General features: G+C 40.7%; 1 protein-coding gene and 1 pseudogene across 8 annotated transcripts in view; both read right to left on the bottom strand.

The window, feature by feature from the left end:
* ARB2A (ARB2 cotranscriptional regulator A) overlaps nucleotides 1-18,134 on the bottom strand; it is a 381,447-nt gene extending 363,313 nt beyond the window's left edge. For 3 of the 8 annotated variants that reach the window (XM_059694107.1, XM_059694109.1, XM_059694110.1), the window contains exon 1: nucleotides 17,971-18,128. The gene's annotated coding sequence lies outside the window, so the exon portion shown is untranslated. Of the gene's footprint in view, nucleotides 1-17,970 lie in introns of all 8 variants that reach the window. The other 5 variants (XM_059694111.1, XM_059694114.1, XM_059694115.1 and 2 more) reach the window with 4 other exon arrangements.
* On the bottom strand, nucleotides 12,086-12,251 carry LOC132234023 (U2 spliceosomal RNA; annotated as a pseudogene).
* Nucleotides 18,135-18,612: the final 478 nt, after the last annotated feature.

Genomic DNA, 18,612 nt, shown 5'->3' with positions numbered 1-18,612 from the left:
TGGGAAGGTTATGGCTCTGCCCTGTCACACACAGAGCAGGGCCCGTGGGGGAGGGGGGGTTGGGGCGCCGCACCCTGTCACACACAGAGCTGCAGGGTGATCAGGGGGTTGGGGCACCACACCCTGTCACACACAGAGCTGCAGGGCGATCAGGGGGTTGGGGAGCTATCCCCCTCTCAGGCACAGAGCAGGGCTGATCAGGGGGTTGGGGTGCCTTCCCCTGTCACACACAGAGCTGCAGGGCAATCAGGGGGTTTGGGCACTGCCCCGTCACGCTGATCCCGGTGCTGGGAGGCCTCACGGCTCCGCTGATCCCGGTGCTGGGAGGCATATTACCCTTTTACTATATAGGATAGAGGCCTGGTGCATGGGTGGGGGCTGGCTGGTTTGCCCTGAAGGGTGTCCTGGATCAGGGGGGGGTCCCCAACGGGGTGCCTGGCCAGCCTGGATGAGGGGATGATGGCTGTTTGCAGCTGGTCACACAGCCTTCAGGGTGGGGGTCCCCACTGGGGTGCCTGGCCAGTCTGGGTGAGGGGCTGAGGGCTGTTTTCAGTTTGGCGGGTGACTGAAGCTCCCAACTGCTCCTTTTCTTCTTTTTTTTTATTCTGGGCCAGCTTTAGCTCTGAGGCTTGGCTCCAGCTCTGAGGCCTCGGCTGCTGAAAGCAGGTATCTGGTTTGTTTGGGTTCTATAATCAAAACACTGTTTCAACTCCAGCTCTGAGATCCCGGCTGGCTGAAAGCAGGTTTCTGGGGTTTTGTTTGGCTTCTATATTTGTAACAATGTTTCTTAAACTGCAAGCTCAGAGGCCAGCAGCAGCAGGCGAGGAACACTGGCTTCCTCTGTCACTGAAGCAAGCAAGCCTCATGTTCGCTTCAAACTTCCTGGCTGCCGGTCGCCATCTTGGCTGGCAGTTAATTTGCATCATATCACCCTGATTAGCCAATGGGAAGGGTAGTGGAGGTATGGCTAATTACCATGTTTCTCTTTTATTAGATAGGATATGGTTTATAACTTGCATAAAAAGGTGACTTTTGAACTGGTATATAATGCATATACAATCACACACGGGATCTGGTTGCAAAACATCTTTTTTTATCAACAATATTTTCTTAAATAATAAAGAAAACATTAAAAGAAAAAGAATATTATAACAATGTTTAGTATCACTGCTTTTTATAATTTTTTGGGGGGGGGGGCTTTTTTCTCCAAACATAATGTTGAGAGTCCAGTTCCAGCTATTTAGTCAGAAATTTTGGGTGCTGATGATAAATAAGCCCTAGTGGAGGAAGAAAGTATAAAGGGAAAAAAAACAAAAAGTCAGGGGGTGAGGGAGTAAGAGATCAACCGAAGGACTTGTATGCATGCATATGAGCATAACCAATGGACACAGATGCGGGGGAGAGTAAGTTCTGGGGGTGGGCAGCAGGGAGAGGTCAATGGGGGAGAAAAAGGAGTCCTATGTAATACTTTTTACAATAAAGAATTTAAATTTAAAAAAGAAATTAAAGAAGTAAAGTAAATTAACAAAATACATCAGTTTTTATGTGAGCAAAATATTTCTGTAAATATTTTTTTAAAGAAGTAATGTTGAGTAAATTTCAGAACAATTATATATCAGTAAAATATGGTATTGCTAAAACTCAATTGATTCCTTGCCTGTTTTGAAATGGAACTATTATTTTGAAAAAAAAAAATTATTTCCTCAAAATCTTTTGTACCAGCTATTACAAAAGACAAACTGTAAATGTTTTTTAAAACTGGTATTAAAGAAAAAATAATGCGCCCTAACCGGTTTGGCTCAGTGGATAGAGCGTCGGCCTGCGGACTCAAGGGTCCCAGGTTCGATTCCAGTCAAGGGCATATACCTTGGTTGCGGGAACATACCCAGTAGGGAGTGTGCAGGAGGCAGCTGATCGATGTTTCTCTCTCATTGATGTTTCTAACTCTCTATCCCTCTCCCGTTCTCTCTGTAAAAAAATCAATAAAATATATTTAAAAAATAATAATAATGCAAAAATCCTAAACAAAATACTACAAAATCAAATACTACAGTACATCAGAAAAATAATACATCATGATTAAGTGGGGTTCATTCCAGGGGCACAAGGATGGTTCAACATATACAAATCAATCAATGTAATACACCATATTAACAAACAAAAGGATAAAAATCATATGATCATATCAATAGATGCAGAAAAAGCATCTGATATGATACAACATCCATTTATGATTAAAACACTTAATAAAATAGGAATAGAAAAGTACCTCAACATAATAAAGGCCATGCCATCTATATAATAAAAGCATAAGCGACCTTTACAATGGAACAACCAGAACGACCAGTCATTATGATGCGCACTGATCACCAGGGGGCAGATGCTCAACACAGGGAGCTGCATTGAGCATCTGCCCCCTGGTGGTCAGTGCGCTCCTAGAGTGGGAGCGCAGCTCAGTCAGAAGCTGAGTTCACGGCTGGCAAGCTCAGCGACGGGAACCTCTCCTGCCTCCGCGACAGTGCTAAGGAGCAGCGAGCCAAGAGGTAAGGAGCCAGCAGGCGGGCGGTAAGGAGCAAGGGGTCCCGGACTGCGAGAGGGCACAGGCGGGGCTGAAGGACACTGCCCCCCACCCCACTCCCGCCCCCGCCTCCTCCTCGAGTGCACCAATTTTGTGCACCGGGCCTCTAGTATATAATAAACCCACAGCCAATATTATACTCAATGGCAAAAAACTGAAAGCTTTTTCTCTAAAATTAGGAACAAGTCAAGGATGCCCACTCTCACTACTCTTGCTCAACATAGTGCTGGAAGTCCTAGCCAGAGCATTAAGGCAAGAGAAATAAATAAAACACATTCAAATTGGGTAGGAAGCAGTAAAAGTGTCACTTTGTGTAGATGACATGACTCTGTACATAGAAAACAAAGATTCCACTAAAAAACTATTAGAAACAATAAACAAATACAGCAAAGTTCCAGGATACAAGATCCATGTACATAAATCCACTGCCTTCCTGTGTATACTAACAACAAACCTTCAGAAATAAAAGAAAAAACATTTGTTTTGCAATTGCAACCAAAAGAATAAAATACCTAGAAATAAACTTAACAAGGGAAGACATCAAAGACCTACATACTGAAAACTACAAAGCTGTATTTAAAGAGATTGAAGAAGACACAACAAAGTGAAAAAATATCCCATGTTTATGTATTGGAAGAATCAAATAGTTAAAATGGCCATATTACCTAAAGCAATATACAGATTTAATGCAATCCCCATCAAATCCTGTTGGGGAGCACAAGAGACTTGGTTGGAAAGTCTGTAAGGAGGACATTCTGAGAAAAGAGAAGTGTGTGAAAGGCCACCTGCCCTGTTTATCAGAATTCTGACTTAGGGGAGTGTCGAAGGTGGCGCCCCTAATTATTCCTTGACCTTTCCAAGTAAGTCTGTACATGTGCAGATCCCCAGGGTGCTTACTGGAATCCTTATGCTTAATCCCTGGATGCCCTTACCTAGAGGACATTGTAAACACGTGTCCCCCCAAGATTACTCACCCTACTGCTTGTATCTAAAAATTCCAATAACAGCCTAATGAGGCAGGCAATCGAGAATTCCTGGTCACTATCAGCCAGGCCATCCCTCAGCTCTCTCCCCCACAGTGAAACTGTGTCAGGGTAATCTGTTCATCTGTCACTCAGGGGCTGCTGGTCAGCCCCAGCAAAATCCCAATGTCATTTTTTAAAGAAATAGAACAAAATTATCATGAGATATATATGGCACCACAAAAGACCCTGAATAGTCAAAGTGATTATGAGGAAAAAAGAACAAAGGCGGAGGTATTACACTACCTGACTTCAAATTATACTACAGAGCTATGATAGTCAAAACAGCATGGTATTGGCAGAAAAACATACACACAGATCAATGGAACAGAATTGAGTCCATATACAAAGCCACATTTATATGGGCAGATAATTTTCTATGGGACTATATAAAACTCAAAAGCTTTTGCACAGCAAAAGTAACCAACAACCGAATGGGAAATGATATTTGCAAACAATAGCTCCAACGAAGGTTTAATATCCAAAATATATAAAGAACTCATAAAACTCAACACCAAACAAACAACTCAATCAAAAATTGGGTAGAGGACCTAAACAGACACCTCTCCCAAGAAGACATATAAACCACCAACAATATATGAAAAGATGCTCAACTTCACTAGCTATTAGGGAAATGCAAATCAAAACTACAATGAGATACCACCTCACACCTGTTAGAGCAGCTATTATCAACAAGACAAATAATAAGTGTTGGAGAGGTTGTGGAGGAAAAAGAACCCTCATTCACTGCTGATGAAAATGTAGGTTGGTACAGCCACTATGGAAAACAGTTTGGCAATTCCTCAAAAAAATGAAAATAGAGCTACCATGTGACCCAGCAATCCCTCTCCTGGGTATACACCGGAAAACCTGAAAACATGTATTTGCAAAGGCATATGCACCCCTGTGTTCATTTGAGGGAACATGGATGAACCTTGAGAATATCATCCTAAGTGAAATAAGTCAGTCAGAAAAAGCTCAGAACCTTATGATTTCACTCATATGTGAGATATAAAACTGAAACTCATGGACTCTTAGCATATTAGGCTTTTATTATATAGGATATTTTAAAATACAACTACATACTTCTGAAAGTGTCAACTATCATTTATGTTTTTGTTCTTTGCTTCATACACTGCCATTATTAAATATAACAAGTAAAATCTGCCTTTGAAGATATACAAGCGATTAAAATTTTTAAACGCTGGCATAACGAACAGTTATAAGCAACTTGAAAATGACAGACAAGACCTTAGAATTCAATTCAGAAAATTCTACCCCCTTGGTTACTAGCGTATGAGCTCATCTAGTCACAAAAGAATATTTCCCACAGAGGATTATCTGCCAGTCTTTCAACATAACACAAAAAGGGGAAAAAAATAACTTTCCTTGTTTTCCCAAAATAAGGTGAAAAAAGAAAATGCTGTAACAGCAGCCACTGGAGGGAGGACTTGTTGTTAGAATGAGAATAAAAAAAGCATAAAACATTTTATCTGGTGCTTTGTCTGAACATAACATTTTGTTAAACTCATTTCTATTTGTTTAAATGACAAATGCTGAAAATACTGCTTTTTCTGCGTGTGTTAAACTTCCTTTTACTGAAAAACAGATGTTGATTCAACCATCCTTTATTGGTATACAAATTAGCAGTGAGAAAATGATAAAGCTGCCTGGACTAACATAGAATTAGCACCAATGCTTAGTCTAAATGTGTATACTTAAAGGCCTATACTTTATTTTAAATAAATCTGTAGTTTGTTCATTTGAAATATTATCCACAAGTTTTGCCAAAAGACCTCAGGCACTACTTAATCCCTAAGTAACTACCTGAAATCTGACCATACATAAATTGGTGGAGCTTCTATAAACTTGTGGCATTGCTGGTAATGTGCTTGATGGGTTTTATTTAGTTTTTAATGACACTGTACTACAACCTCATGAGAGATCCTAAACCAGAACCACTCAGCTAAGCTGTTCCAAAATTTCTAACCCTAAGCGACTATGTAAGATAATAAATATCTTTCATCTTAAGCTGCTAAGTTTTGGGGTAATTTGTTACACAGCAATAGACAATATATCTTTAAATCTGCAGTGAACTAGTGAGCATCACTTAAGCTCCCAGACTCATTCATTCTCATCATTATGGAAGTGTTTACTGATTTTCCAATTCAGCAATAATTTACTTTTTATGTGAAGAAGGAGCTTCCTTTGGATTTACCAAAACAGAAATGCTTTCTTTTACTGTCTTTGGATTTAAAAAATAGTAGAAAATTACCTTACATAACTCAATATTTTCAGTATTAAGGGTTGATCTCACTGAAATATTTTGTTCATTGAGAGAGAGAAAAACAGACTGTACTTTTTAATTAGTACAGTCAAAAATACAAACACATGTTTGTTTGGATTAAAATAATTATACATTTTTTATTGAGAAAAATATTCAGAATAAACTAGTTTGAAATGGCTTGTTTTAAAATGATAAAACTGAAATGTCTACTTTCTTAAAAGTACTGTAGTATTCCTAATGCATATAAAATTTTCACCATCATAATCACTCACACGTTTTCAAAATAATGGAATATTATCTATGAGCAATAATGATCTAATCACAATTACCTGTCAAATACATTAGCAAGCTGACTTATCATATTAGTCACCTAGAAAAATGTAAGAAAAGACCCTACCACCACCTTGACAACAGTGTAGGGAAGTCACTAGAGCACAATGAGATTTTAAAAATGTAATTTACAGCACAGACAAGGTAGATTCATAGAGGGTGTCTACACTGAATGCCATATACCCCAATCACTATATGTATCGGGAAAAATAAACATAATACATGCAGTACAGCCACAGAAAGTAAAAAACAAACAGTATCCATGTTAAAGTTATATAATGCAAGAATAAAAAATTGAAACATCTATAGGCACCAGAAAGTTCATAGTAAATGCAAGCAGTTAGGCCCAGCTTAGACTGAATGAGTGTGAAGCAACAACTGGAAAACACATGGCACACTTCAGGGGAATTACTCTTTGCCTCACTGCTGCCACATAGATAGAAGGTCTAGAGTGCCCAAAGTTCATGTTTTTCAGGAAGAACCAAAAACCTAGATTTTCACACAAATTTTTACATAGTTGGAAACTAATTTTAAAACATTAAAGATTGTTCAAGTCCATTTAGCCTGGGGGGAGGGGGGAATCCCACAATTTGCAAACTCTGCTCTGTGCAGTATTAGGGGACATAATTGTGTAGTATTCTCCTATACAGTTCAGCAACATCCAAGACAAAAAGAGATACACCAGTAATAAAAATAAGCCTGCAATGATTCCAGAATCTACACTAATAAAAGAGAAACATACAAATTGGTGTCACTCCGCTACACCCACCAGCCAATCAGAGCGACTATGCAAAGTAACCCAACAAAGATGGCTGTTAATTTGCATACACAGGCGCAGACTGAAGACTGAAGACTGAAGCCAAGCCTCACTGCGGGTGCAGCAGAGAAGCCAAGCCTCGATGCGACCGGAGGGGAAAAGCCAAGCCTCGAGGCTTGGCTTCTCCGCTGCGGCTGGACCAAAGGCCTGGGTCCTGGGTGCCGGAGGAAAACTGGTGCCAGCAGCCAGGGGAAGGAAGGCCTTTTGCGCGAATCTTCGTGCAATGGGCTTCTAGTAATTATAATAATTCCTCAGGAAGTGGAATCAGGTCAAAAGTACTTTCCAAAACCAAGCCTATACGATTACTCCCATTTTTGTAATTGGCACAGGTTAATAAAAATTTTAAATATGGTAATATTTGCCCTGGCTGGTTGGCTCAGTTGGTTGGAGCATCATCCCATACACCAAAAGGTTGTGGATTCAACCCCCAGTCAGAAGGCAACACAGGGGAAGCAACCGAATGATGTTTCTCTCTCACATCAATGTTTCTCTTTCTCTCTCTCCTTCCCCTTCCTCTCTCTCTCTCTAAAAGAAAAATAATAATAATCAATAACACCAAATCCTCACATGAGGATATTTCCCTCTGCTCTCAGGTCTTTACCATCTATGTTTATATCCATGTGCCTGAAAGTTCATCATTGACAACTCATGATATATCTCCATATGTATATTTGGGTAATATGGTTACTGACATATCATTACTATGTAATACTAATTCTAATGTCAATGCTCGTAATTATATTCCTTGCAAACATATAACTCCAATTCTTGTTTTTGTGTTATTTTGCTCTACTCTACAAATTTTTTACATCTTACTGGTAAATTTCTAGTGTTATACCATTTCAATACCCATAAGTAAAAACTCAATGCTTATAATTCAAATACTATATTTAGTTCCTCTAAACTTGGAAGGTCCTACCTAGATTCCAACCTAGATTTATTTACTGAAAAATAGCCTACCAAAATCCTTCCATCATATCTAGGAAATAGTAGAAACACACATAATTTGTGGATGAATACATATCTATTAATTTTATTTGTTCTTTAAATTCTCCTTTGCCTTTTTTTTCAAATATATTTTTATTGATTTCAAAGAGAGGAAGAAAGAGGCAGAGAGAGATTGAAACATCAATGAGAATCAACAATCAGCTGCCTCCTGCATGCCTCCCCAATGAAGATCGAGCCCACAACATAGACATGTGCCCTGATCGGGAATCGAACCTCGACCTCCAGTTCATAGGTCAATGCTTAACCACTGAGCCATGCAGGCTGGGCAAATTCTCCTTTGTTTTTTATATCTAACTAGTGGCCAGTACGCGGATTCATGCACATTGAAAGGAAATTAATTAGAATATTTATTGCTGATTAGTATCCAGTTGTATAGATGTATCATAGTTTGTTTATAACTCACCAGCTGAAGGACATTATGTGTTGTTTCTAGTTTTTGTTGATTATGAAAAAGGCCATCATAAACATTCATGTGTAGGTTTTTAAGTGAACATAAATTGTCCATTCACTTGGGTAAATACCTCAGAGTGAACTTGTTCAGTTGTATGGTAAATGTATGTTTAAGATGATAGAAACTGCCAAACTTTTCAATAGTGACTGAACCATTTTGCTTTCCCAATTTCATTCTCATTTTGCATTTTATTAAGCTGTAAGATACAGGCTCTTTATCAGATGGATGGATGGTTGGTCACAGCTTCAGAATGTCAACAAAAACAAATTCTCAATCGACAATGACAGCTCGAAACACACACATGTGATTGGCGCCAGTGAGAGCTTTATATGTATCACACACACGCGAGTAAACGTTTATTTTTAAATTGCCAGTGTGCATCATATATACCGGCCAGTCGGTCGGCCGGTCGGACAGATGTACGATCGATCACTTAGACTTTTATATATATAGACTGAAACCACTCTATTCACTCTCCAAGTCTTAGGAATACCTAAATTGTAGCAGGTTAAGTTCCTAATAAACTCTGGGTAAATCCATCTTTTAATGTTATAAAAGACTTTTTTTTAATTGCCCAAGAGGTTTTTCCTTGTACAAAAACACCATTACTTTGCAAGTCATATAAAAATACAGCATTAAAAAAAAAAAACCCAGCTGGTGTGGGTCAGGCAATGGTTGAGCATCGACCCATAAACAAGGAGGTCGAAGTTCGATTCCCATGTCAGGGCAAATGCCCAGTTTTGTGTTCGATCCTCAGTGGAGGGGCATGCAGGAGACAGCTGATCAGTGATTCTCTCTCATCATTGATGATTCTGTCTCTCCTCTCTCTTCCTCTCTGTAATCAATAAAAATATATTTTTTTAAAAAGACTGCTCCCAGTATAATAACCAGTAGCAGCTTATAAAACACAAGCTATCCAGGTGAGACATCAGTAACCTACTTCCCACCAGTTCTCCAAAGACAGTCCCAAAAAATAATCTTTAAACGAAATCTGCAACAAATCTTGTTAGAAGGTAAATTTCTTCAATTAAACTATTTTCAAACTATAGAAAAAAATTAAATTGGATCTTTTTCAAGCATAACACAATGTATTATTTCCTATCATCTTTCATTCCATTTTCCTTCTTTCTTTTCTTCTACTTTCATGCACTTTCTTTTTTTCCCTCAGTCACTTTGGATGGTATAGAATCCAAAATTCTTCACTAATTTCTTCTTTCTGACCACTTTCTTCTTCCAAGTTTTTGAACAATCTCGGATTGTTCAAACTGGGTCTATGGGAAACTAAGTTCAAACTCTAAACATTCCTCTACTAGAGCACAAGCAATCCAATCAATGATTAAGAAAAAAAGATCAGCCATTAGTCTGCTCAGGCTGTCAAAACAAGATACCAGAAACTAGAAGGCTTAAACAGAAATTTATTTTCTGAGTTCTAGAAGCTGTAAATCCCAGGGCAAGATCGAGCAGGGCTGGTTCATGGTGAGAACCCTACTTATTCCTGGCTTTAGACAGCCATCTTATTGCTATGTCCTCACTGGGTGGAGAAAGCAATCCAGGGAGCTCTCTGGTGTCTCTTCTTATGAGGACACATACTAACAGATCAGGGTTCCACACTATGACTTCATTTAACCTTACATATTGTCCTTGGGATTTGGGCTTCAACATATGCATTTGGATGGCAGTGGGGAGTAAAATTCAGTCCACAGCAATTAGAAAGAAATGTATCAGAGGATTTTATCATGTACAGAGACATCTATGTGATAATATTCTTGATACTTTCCCAAATATCCTCCAACCTTAGAAAATAGGTTACTTCAACATCATCAGCTCATTTGGCTCTGCTTTAAAATTCTAAGGCCATTTTTGTCCTTAATCAGAGAAAGGAAGGAGCAGAGAAAGGAGATGTGGAAGTTCGTGGACAACTACAGAGTTAGAGGGCACAGTCCACACAAGAGACTACCCCCCCTTCTAACACCAATTGCAAGTTCAGAGGCTTCCTAAAGTCCCCTAAGGTTCCAAAATCCCCTAGAATTATTATCAGATAATAAATTATTATTACTTTATTATTAAAGACTCAATGAACTCACTAAAAACTGTTATACTCATAGTTATGGTTTATTACAGGGAAAGGACAACGATTTACCCTCGGGAAGAGAAGCACATAGGACAGAGCTCAGGAGAGCACCAAACATGGAGTTTCTGATGTCCTCTCCCTGTAGACTCACGGACATGCTACTTTGCCCATATGTCTGACAATGTACATGGAGTATTATTGCCAACCAGAAAAGGTAACAGGAGACATGGTGTTCAGAGTTTTAGTGGGGCTCCATGGAGGCATGATTGGCTACATGGTTGATTTAGGTTTCCAGGTCCACTGATACCATGTGACCCAAAGCCCCCACCCTAAGTCATGTAGTTAGTATTTCTGGCATAGGCAGTCTCCATCCTAAGACTACAGGAGAATGGCTCATCCCACCCTAAATCAACAGTTGTACAACGTGACCCAAGACTCCCAGGCAAACAAAGATACTAGAGTTTACCAACCAAGAGGCTGAGGACAAAGGCCAGACCTCTTTTTGAGCAAGGGTAAATTCTTTACTACATAAGAGACAAGAAAAAACAACCAGGATTTTCTAATGCCTTAGAAGGCAAGTCTCTGCTCCTCAGCAAACTATACAAGCCTTCTCTCCTCTTAAGTCCCGCACCTCTAGTGATTTGGCTTCTATCTCTTCCTTTCATCCTCATGACAACAAACTTTCTTCCTCTAGTAATTGCAAATTCCTTTTTGTTTTAACAAACATCAGACTGCTGAGAGGTATTTCTTTGTGTGTGTGTGTGTGTGTGTGTGTGTGTGTGTGTGTGTGTGTGTGTGTGTTTACCATTCCTGGAAGTGCTGTAGGCAGTTAGACAGACACAGCAGAACAAGACCACAGGTCAGGTACAGAAGGTCACCAGGGTGAAAAGCCCCAGGTGCCTAACAATGGACAATCAACTGTAGGGCTGGACCTAACTCCCAGGGTGACTCTTCCTCCTCTAGCATATCACTGGTCATGCAGTTTAGACCCCATAACCTTTCCTCCCTAGAAATAACATCTATGTCTCAGTTGTATTTCAGCTCCAGGCCCAGAGAAGCAACAAACCAACCACTGCTGACGTCAGGACCAGCTGCATTGAATAAAGCTCTGGTGTCGGCCAATCAATCAATGGAGACCACAACCCTGAAAGGACACACCTGGAAAACTGCTGAATATTCTATGAAGATCTTTCCCTGGGACCTTCCCTAAAATCTCACCCTTAAAACCCTTAGGACGAAGGTCCCAGTGCACTCTCCCTCTAGGGAGCATGCCCCTGTCTTTCCCTTCCTTCTCCCTCTCCCCCAAGCACTTTACCATTAGCTTCCCCACTCCCTAGCTCTAAGGGCCCTTCCTTTAACTCTATAACTTGTTTCCTAAGCCCATTTCCTCTAGGAATTACTTTTTCTACCTCTGTAATTTACCCAATAAATGTTCTCTTACAGTTGGGTCTTGTTCTGAATTCTTTAATAGCCAGAACCCAAGTACTGAGGTCACTGAAACAAGGTTTGGTCGGACCCCTCTGGTCAGACACCTGGTCGATGTGTGGAGTGGATGAAACAAGCTCCTACCATCTCCTAACATCAAAAATCCATTTAATATACTGTCTTCGGATAGAGGGTGTATCCAATATTAAACTGGTAAGAATAGATACTACACTTGATCTTAGCCAAAAGGCTGAGGAGCAATAACTAACTGATCCTTAAGTTCTCAATTTAAGCATTATTTTCTCCAGAAAGCCTTTATATAACCCCAAGCAAGACATTGTGCCTCTCCCAACATACTTCTATCATAATACAAAATATTTTGTTAAAGTCTTACCTTTATAGCAGACATGCCAACCAGCGTGCAAGATCTCAAGTGTGTCTTATGATTAGGTATCCATCTTTTACTGATTATAGTTAACTGAGACCCTAACTAACTCTTGCTCTGTTTTCCTTCCCTCATACTTCGGTTTAGAGCTTGGGCCTTTGCCTGTTTATCTCCCCTCCTCCCTACCTCTTTTGAGACCAGAGTCCTATCCCTGTTGAGCTAATCCCTACTGACAGACTACCTTTCTTTGCCACCTGAATTTGCCCAATGTTCTTCACTGATCCTTCTGACCCATCCCCCAACCAATTCCTGGATATGACCACGTAAGATAAGTACTCCAACTACATTAGAGGGTGTTAAGCCAAATGGATCAAGATGATTAATTTCCAAACTTCTAGAGTTAGAACCAGAATCATTTATATAGTACAGACAAAAAACAATGATATGCAGAAGACTAGGGTAATTCAAATCAAATGAGCATCTCACCCATCAATTAATCAAATTTTTCACGTTTTTTAAATGCCCCACCTTGAAATATAATCTTGCTCACCATGTTAGTTTGTTCCATGTTCTAAACAAGGCACAGAAAACTAAGCTATGCTTTGTACATTAAAAGGGTATCACTCACACTCCTTCATTACCTCGATATTAATTCTGAATTGTTTTTTAAATACTAGTAGAGGTAGTATATCTGTTGAACCACATATAGTTTCTTTCCAGCTGCTTTCTTATACCAAATCATATATGAAAGCAGCACAGCACTGCTGTCTGTAACCTTCTTTGACTTAGCTGTGAAATTTTGAGCAAGTCAGTCATCTGACACCTCATCTGTAGCAAATTAATCAATTTTAATTTGCAAAAGAATGATAAGCAAAATTATGGTTCAATTTTTCATTCATTAAATTCAAGCACAATAATCAATTTAAATGAGCTTCATAGCTAAAATAGCCCAAGAATGTTTAATAGACGATGATAGTATACAAAACATTCAATTATTAAAAAAAAAAAAAAAAAAGATGTGTCACCTTTAACTAATGGGCCATTAGCCATTAAAAAATCCCTTTCTTTCTTAAACAGATAATCTAAAATGTTTTTTCAAAATGCTGGACAATGTTGAATTACACGTTACTCATTGAATTACTCAATTAAGGCTCATTATTTTAGGGATAGAAATTATGTGACACCTGGTCTGAAAAACTTATAGTGGGACTATACAGACTGCACACCTCCCAAACACTGACTGTTGAACCAAATGGACTGATGTACATTACTCGATGTACAATCGGTCTTACCAAATTACTCAAGGTCAAGTAACTGACTTCAGAACCACAGGCTGAGATGTAGCTGGGATTTTCACTCCCTCACCCTATCCAACAATCCATTACAATCTGTGGAGCCACATTACTTTCTGTCACTGTGTTGCTGGGTCCTCTCACCTTTACTGTCAGTTCTGCTGCTTACCATCCATTACTATTACTGATCTCTGGCTCTCTCCATCAGCCACATCCAAATGCTATACTGCTATCCAACATTTCTTTTCTCTGTTTCTTCATCATTTTTGTCTCTTCTGTTTCCTGCTCTTCTCAGCTACTAGACAAAAGAGAGCTACTTCACAGGCACAGTAAGCCAATCAATACACTCCTTTCCTTCTAATGAAAGAGAAAAAAATCAAATTATGTCAGAATAATCTCTGGCTTTTCTGAAGCATTTCCATCTGATACTCAAAGGTTCATTCATTTTTACAAAAGATGTGATAGTTTCTTTTATTTCTAAGTTTGAAGTTACTGCAGATACCTTTTCTAGACACTGAAGCTTTTACATGATAGTATTTTAGGGTTAAAAAAAAGCAACAAAAGAGCAACAGAAGACATAGTGGCTGTCTTTTTAACTCTTAAAAGATTTATCAAAAAAAAAATCTCCAAGAATTTCTATGAAAATCAGATCTTAAAACAAATGGATGGAGATAGATAGATAGATAGATAGATAGATATATCCTTAACATCACCAATCATTAGGAAAATGCAAACCAAGAGCACAGGAGATACAACTTCATACCCATTAGGCTGGTTATTACCAAAAAACAGAAATTCTATTTGGAGAGGATGTGAAGTGTTGTTGAGGAGGGGAGAAATTGAAACCTCTGTGTTTTGCTGGAGGAAATATAAAATAATTTAGCCACTGTGGATACGGCAATTCCTAAAGAATTAAACAAAGAAGTACCATATGATCTAGTAATTCCACTTCTGGGAATATACCTAAAATAAATGAAAGTAGATTGGCACAGCCATGATCACAGCAGCATCATTCATAGTAACCAAAGGTGTGAGCAACACAAGTAACCACAAACAAATGAAGGGATAAACAAAATGTGGAATATACATACAATGGAATATTATTCAGCCGAAGGATATTTTAACGCATACTACAACATGGATAAATCTTGAAGGCATTATGCTAAGTAAAATAACTCAGTTACAAAAGGGCAAATCTTGTATGATTCCACATATATGAGGCACCTAGAGTACAGACAAAATTCGCAGAAACAAAAGTAGATTGGGGGTTGCTAGGGTTGAGGGAAGGGTGGTAATGGCATTTAATGTTTAAAGGGTACCGATTTTTAGTTGAGGAAGATGAAAAGTTCTGAAGATGGATGATAATGATGGTTGTATATCAGTGTGAATGTACTTAATGCCATTGAAATGTACAGTCAAAAATAGTTACAATAGCCAAAGTTATGTATACTTTACCACAATTAAAAAAATGAATAAAGTTGAAATAGAGCAGGGAAGTACTTGCTACTTAGTTACCCATGGCTATTATGCAAACCCAATCTGACTTTAAAACAGCACAAGTTATGTACAATGAGTAAATGGTTCTTGACTTTGTTGGTGCTGTTGGAAACATCTCTACATAACTAAGAATGTCAGATTCTCCTCATCGAGGTCAGCTTGGGAAAGCTGAGAATAGGATGTCCATAAATAAGATTGCTCATGCACACACCAAACCACTAAATAAATATTTGTTCGCAAGATTTTTGCACCTTAATGCCTCCATTCCTACATCCTTGCTACTCCAAGATAGACCAAACGTTCTCTTGCCTCCACGCCTTCTGTTAGCCTAAAACAGTGGTTGGCAAACCGCAGCTCGCGAGCCACGTGTGGCTCTTTGGCCCCTTGAGTGTGGCTCTTCCACAAAATACCACGTGCTGGCACGCACGTACAGTGCGATTGAAACTTCGTGGCCCATGCGCAGAAGTCGGTTTTCGGAAAGGAGATAGACGAAACAAGTGTACAAGACGAATGTGGATGGGAGAGTTGGAAGGGGTCGACCTCAGCGAAAGTACCTCAATCAGATTGAGGACGTTTTTAGCAAAGGCCAGCTTAGGAGTACCCTAATTAAGTTAATAACAATGTACCTACTATATAGTTTAAGTTTAAAAAATTTGGCTCTCAAAAGAAATTTCAATCGTTGTACTGTTGATATTTGGCTGTTGACTAATGAGTTCGCCGACCACTGGCCTAAAACAACTGTCCCCCACTCACTTCATTTAGATCTCTTCTCAAATAAATGTCCCCTTATCAGAGAGGCTGAGTTTGATCACCCTATCTAAAATATTCTCTCTCCCCTTACCGAGCTTTGTTTTTCTTCATAGCTCTTATCACTACTTGAGATATATATGCTTGTTAATTTTCTTTCTTCATCCACTACAGTAAAACCTCAATATAACGAAAGGACTAATTTGGGTGAGAGGGTGTCTGTTAAAGCCAAAAGTCCCTTATGTAATAAAGTAGTTTTTCCAAATGCATGTAATAAAATTTGACCAACTAATTTACCTGTTTTTACTTATGTAGACACATTTGTGTGATTAAAATTAAGTAATGTATGAAAAGTTTAATTTCACAGAAAAGTTTTCTATATGTATTACTGTTATTTTAAATTTATACTGAATAGGTCTAGTAAATGCTTGCTTTCACCAGTCACTGGGAGTAAACAAATACACACGGTTGGGGTGTGGCTTAGCCCACGTGTTAAAACTGACTGAGAAAATCACACCACAGGACAACAGAACCAATTACCACACAGGATGCAGTGTGATCACGTGGTAATCATTTGCCGAATACTGTTTACGAGAGGTGATTATTAGATTTAACTATGTAGTCTATAGTTGTAGACATGTAATAATTACTTGTCTGTGAAATTACTACAGTGTTTTTTTCCAACATATGGCCTATTCTGTTAAACTTGTTAAAAATAACGGTGATTAATAACAACAACAAAAAATAACCTATTACTTTCATTATAAGCAAATCTTGGCTGAAGTCATTTTGAAATTAACAGGGTGTTAATTTTCACATAGGACATACGGAAATTTTGTCCGTTAAATCGAGGTCCACAAAACGGAGGGTTTACTGTACACAGTAACTTCAGAAGCAGAAGGACTTTATTGGCCGGGATGGTATTCCCAGCGCCTGGAACACTGCCTGGCACACTGAAGGTAGCCGATACATAGCTGTTAAATGCGCAGATGGATGTTCACAGCGTCGCGGAGCACATTCCCTCTTGGCCTCGGCACCATCTACCAGCCTGCAGCCGCCACTGCCTGGGCGCCATCCAGAGCGTCCATCCCTCTTCGGCTTCACTGGTGAAGCGGTAGGAACACCTAGCCTCCCAGGCAGGGGCCGGGGACCAGCAGTGACGGTACCATCCTCATTAAGCTCTTCACACAGGGCTCTCTGCCTCAGCTCCTAAATACGCTAAATGAATACAGTACATCTAGCCCGCATAATGCTGGGTAAAGGACAAAAAATAAAGAATGTCGCTCTAACCCTGCTTTTAAGACAAAATGATACTGATGTACTGCACAGCAAACAACACATGGCACGTATTGTGATAGAAGTTACAAGGAACTTGGTAGTCTGAAAAACCACAAAATTTTCCCTTTAGAAGTTTGCAGAGTATCGGAGTAAATGGACAAATGCAACAAAGTAGGCTGTCAATAAATTTAGTCAAAAAATTGGGTACCGGGTGACTTGGCCCAACAGACACACACACTCTGGAGCACTAGCACGGACTGCTTCCTAAATACACCTAACGTTATGTCCAAGCCGGAAGCGTTCAGCTCAGTGAAAATCAGCCCCGTTCAATGTCCCACCAGCGTCCACGCGGGTGGCAACTTTGGAGAACATTTTATAACCGCACTTCAACCTTCTGTCTGCAATACGTGACTCTTGGTAAAGTTTTGGCAGTTGATAATTCCTGTAGAAAAAAAATAATCTTGAACCAGAGAACCTCGGTATCTCCCCATCTGGGGAAGCCTGGGAGTACAGAGTACAGGCCGGGGCTCCCAGCACCCCGCGTCGGGGTGTAAGAAGAGTCACTGAGGGACACACGGGCCCTGCCCCGCCAGGGAGGCGGGAGCTGCCCGTCAGCGGGCCAGGCCCTAGGACGGAGGTGTCCGCACAAAACGCGCCGCGGCGCTAGGGAACCTCCGGCCCGGGGCCAGCGACCCGCACCCGGGAAGGACCAAGCCAGCCCCCGACTCTGACGCCGGCCCTGGCCTGCCGGGGGCTCGCGTCCCCGCAGACCGAGGTCCTACCTGAGCTCTGCCCGCGGCTGCGGGGCTGCGGGGGGAGGCGGGAGGAGGCGTGGCCTTCCAGCGCGCCCCGGCGAACTCCCTCGTGCGGTCCGAGTGACTCTCTCTCGGGATCCGCGCCCCGAACAAGTTCAAGTTGCACTTCCGGGGTCCGCGAGAGGCTGGAGAGTCATCACGCACGCGACCGCGCCAAATCCGGAAGTGGGCGGGGCGTGGTCGCCGGCCGGGTTCCTGTGGCGCCGGGCGGGCTGGGACGGGGCCTGGGGCGGCGCGAGCGGTCACGTTCCTCACCTGCCGGCTGTGCTCGCCCGGGGCTCACCTTCCGAAGGGCAGGACGCCACTCCCTGGAGCCACCCCGGAGCCCGGTTCTTCCCGCCGCATTTGAGTAACAATTCCTGAGTGTGCCTGCACTACTGCCCTCCCTGCCGCTGTGGTGTAGCCCCTTTAGCGATCCATTCGCCTCCGGAAGAGACCGGAGGTGATAGAGAAGATGAATGGACCTCTCAATTACCATTCAGATAAAGCTGGAAGTTAAGGGCGGGTGCCCGAGCCTGCTCTTTTTCCTGTTTGCTGAACGCAGGCATAGCTTGGAGACCTTGCAGGCTCTGTTCGAGACCACGGCAATGAAGTGTGTCCTCGTCTTTT

The sequence above is a fragment of the Myotis daubentonii genome, chromosome 4 (genome assembly GCF_963259705.1).
Source record: "Myotis daubentonii chromosome 4, mMyoDau2.1, whole genome shotgun sequence".
Lineage (NCBI taxonomy): Eukaryota > Metazoa > Chordata > Mammalia > Chiroptera > Vespertilionidae > Myotis > Myotis daubentonii.
This window is presented reverse-complemented; position numbering and strand designations above follow the sequence as displayed.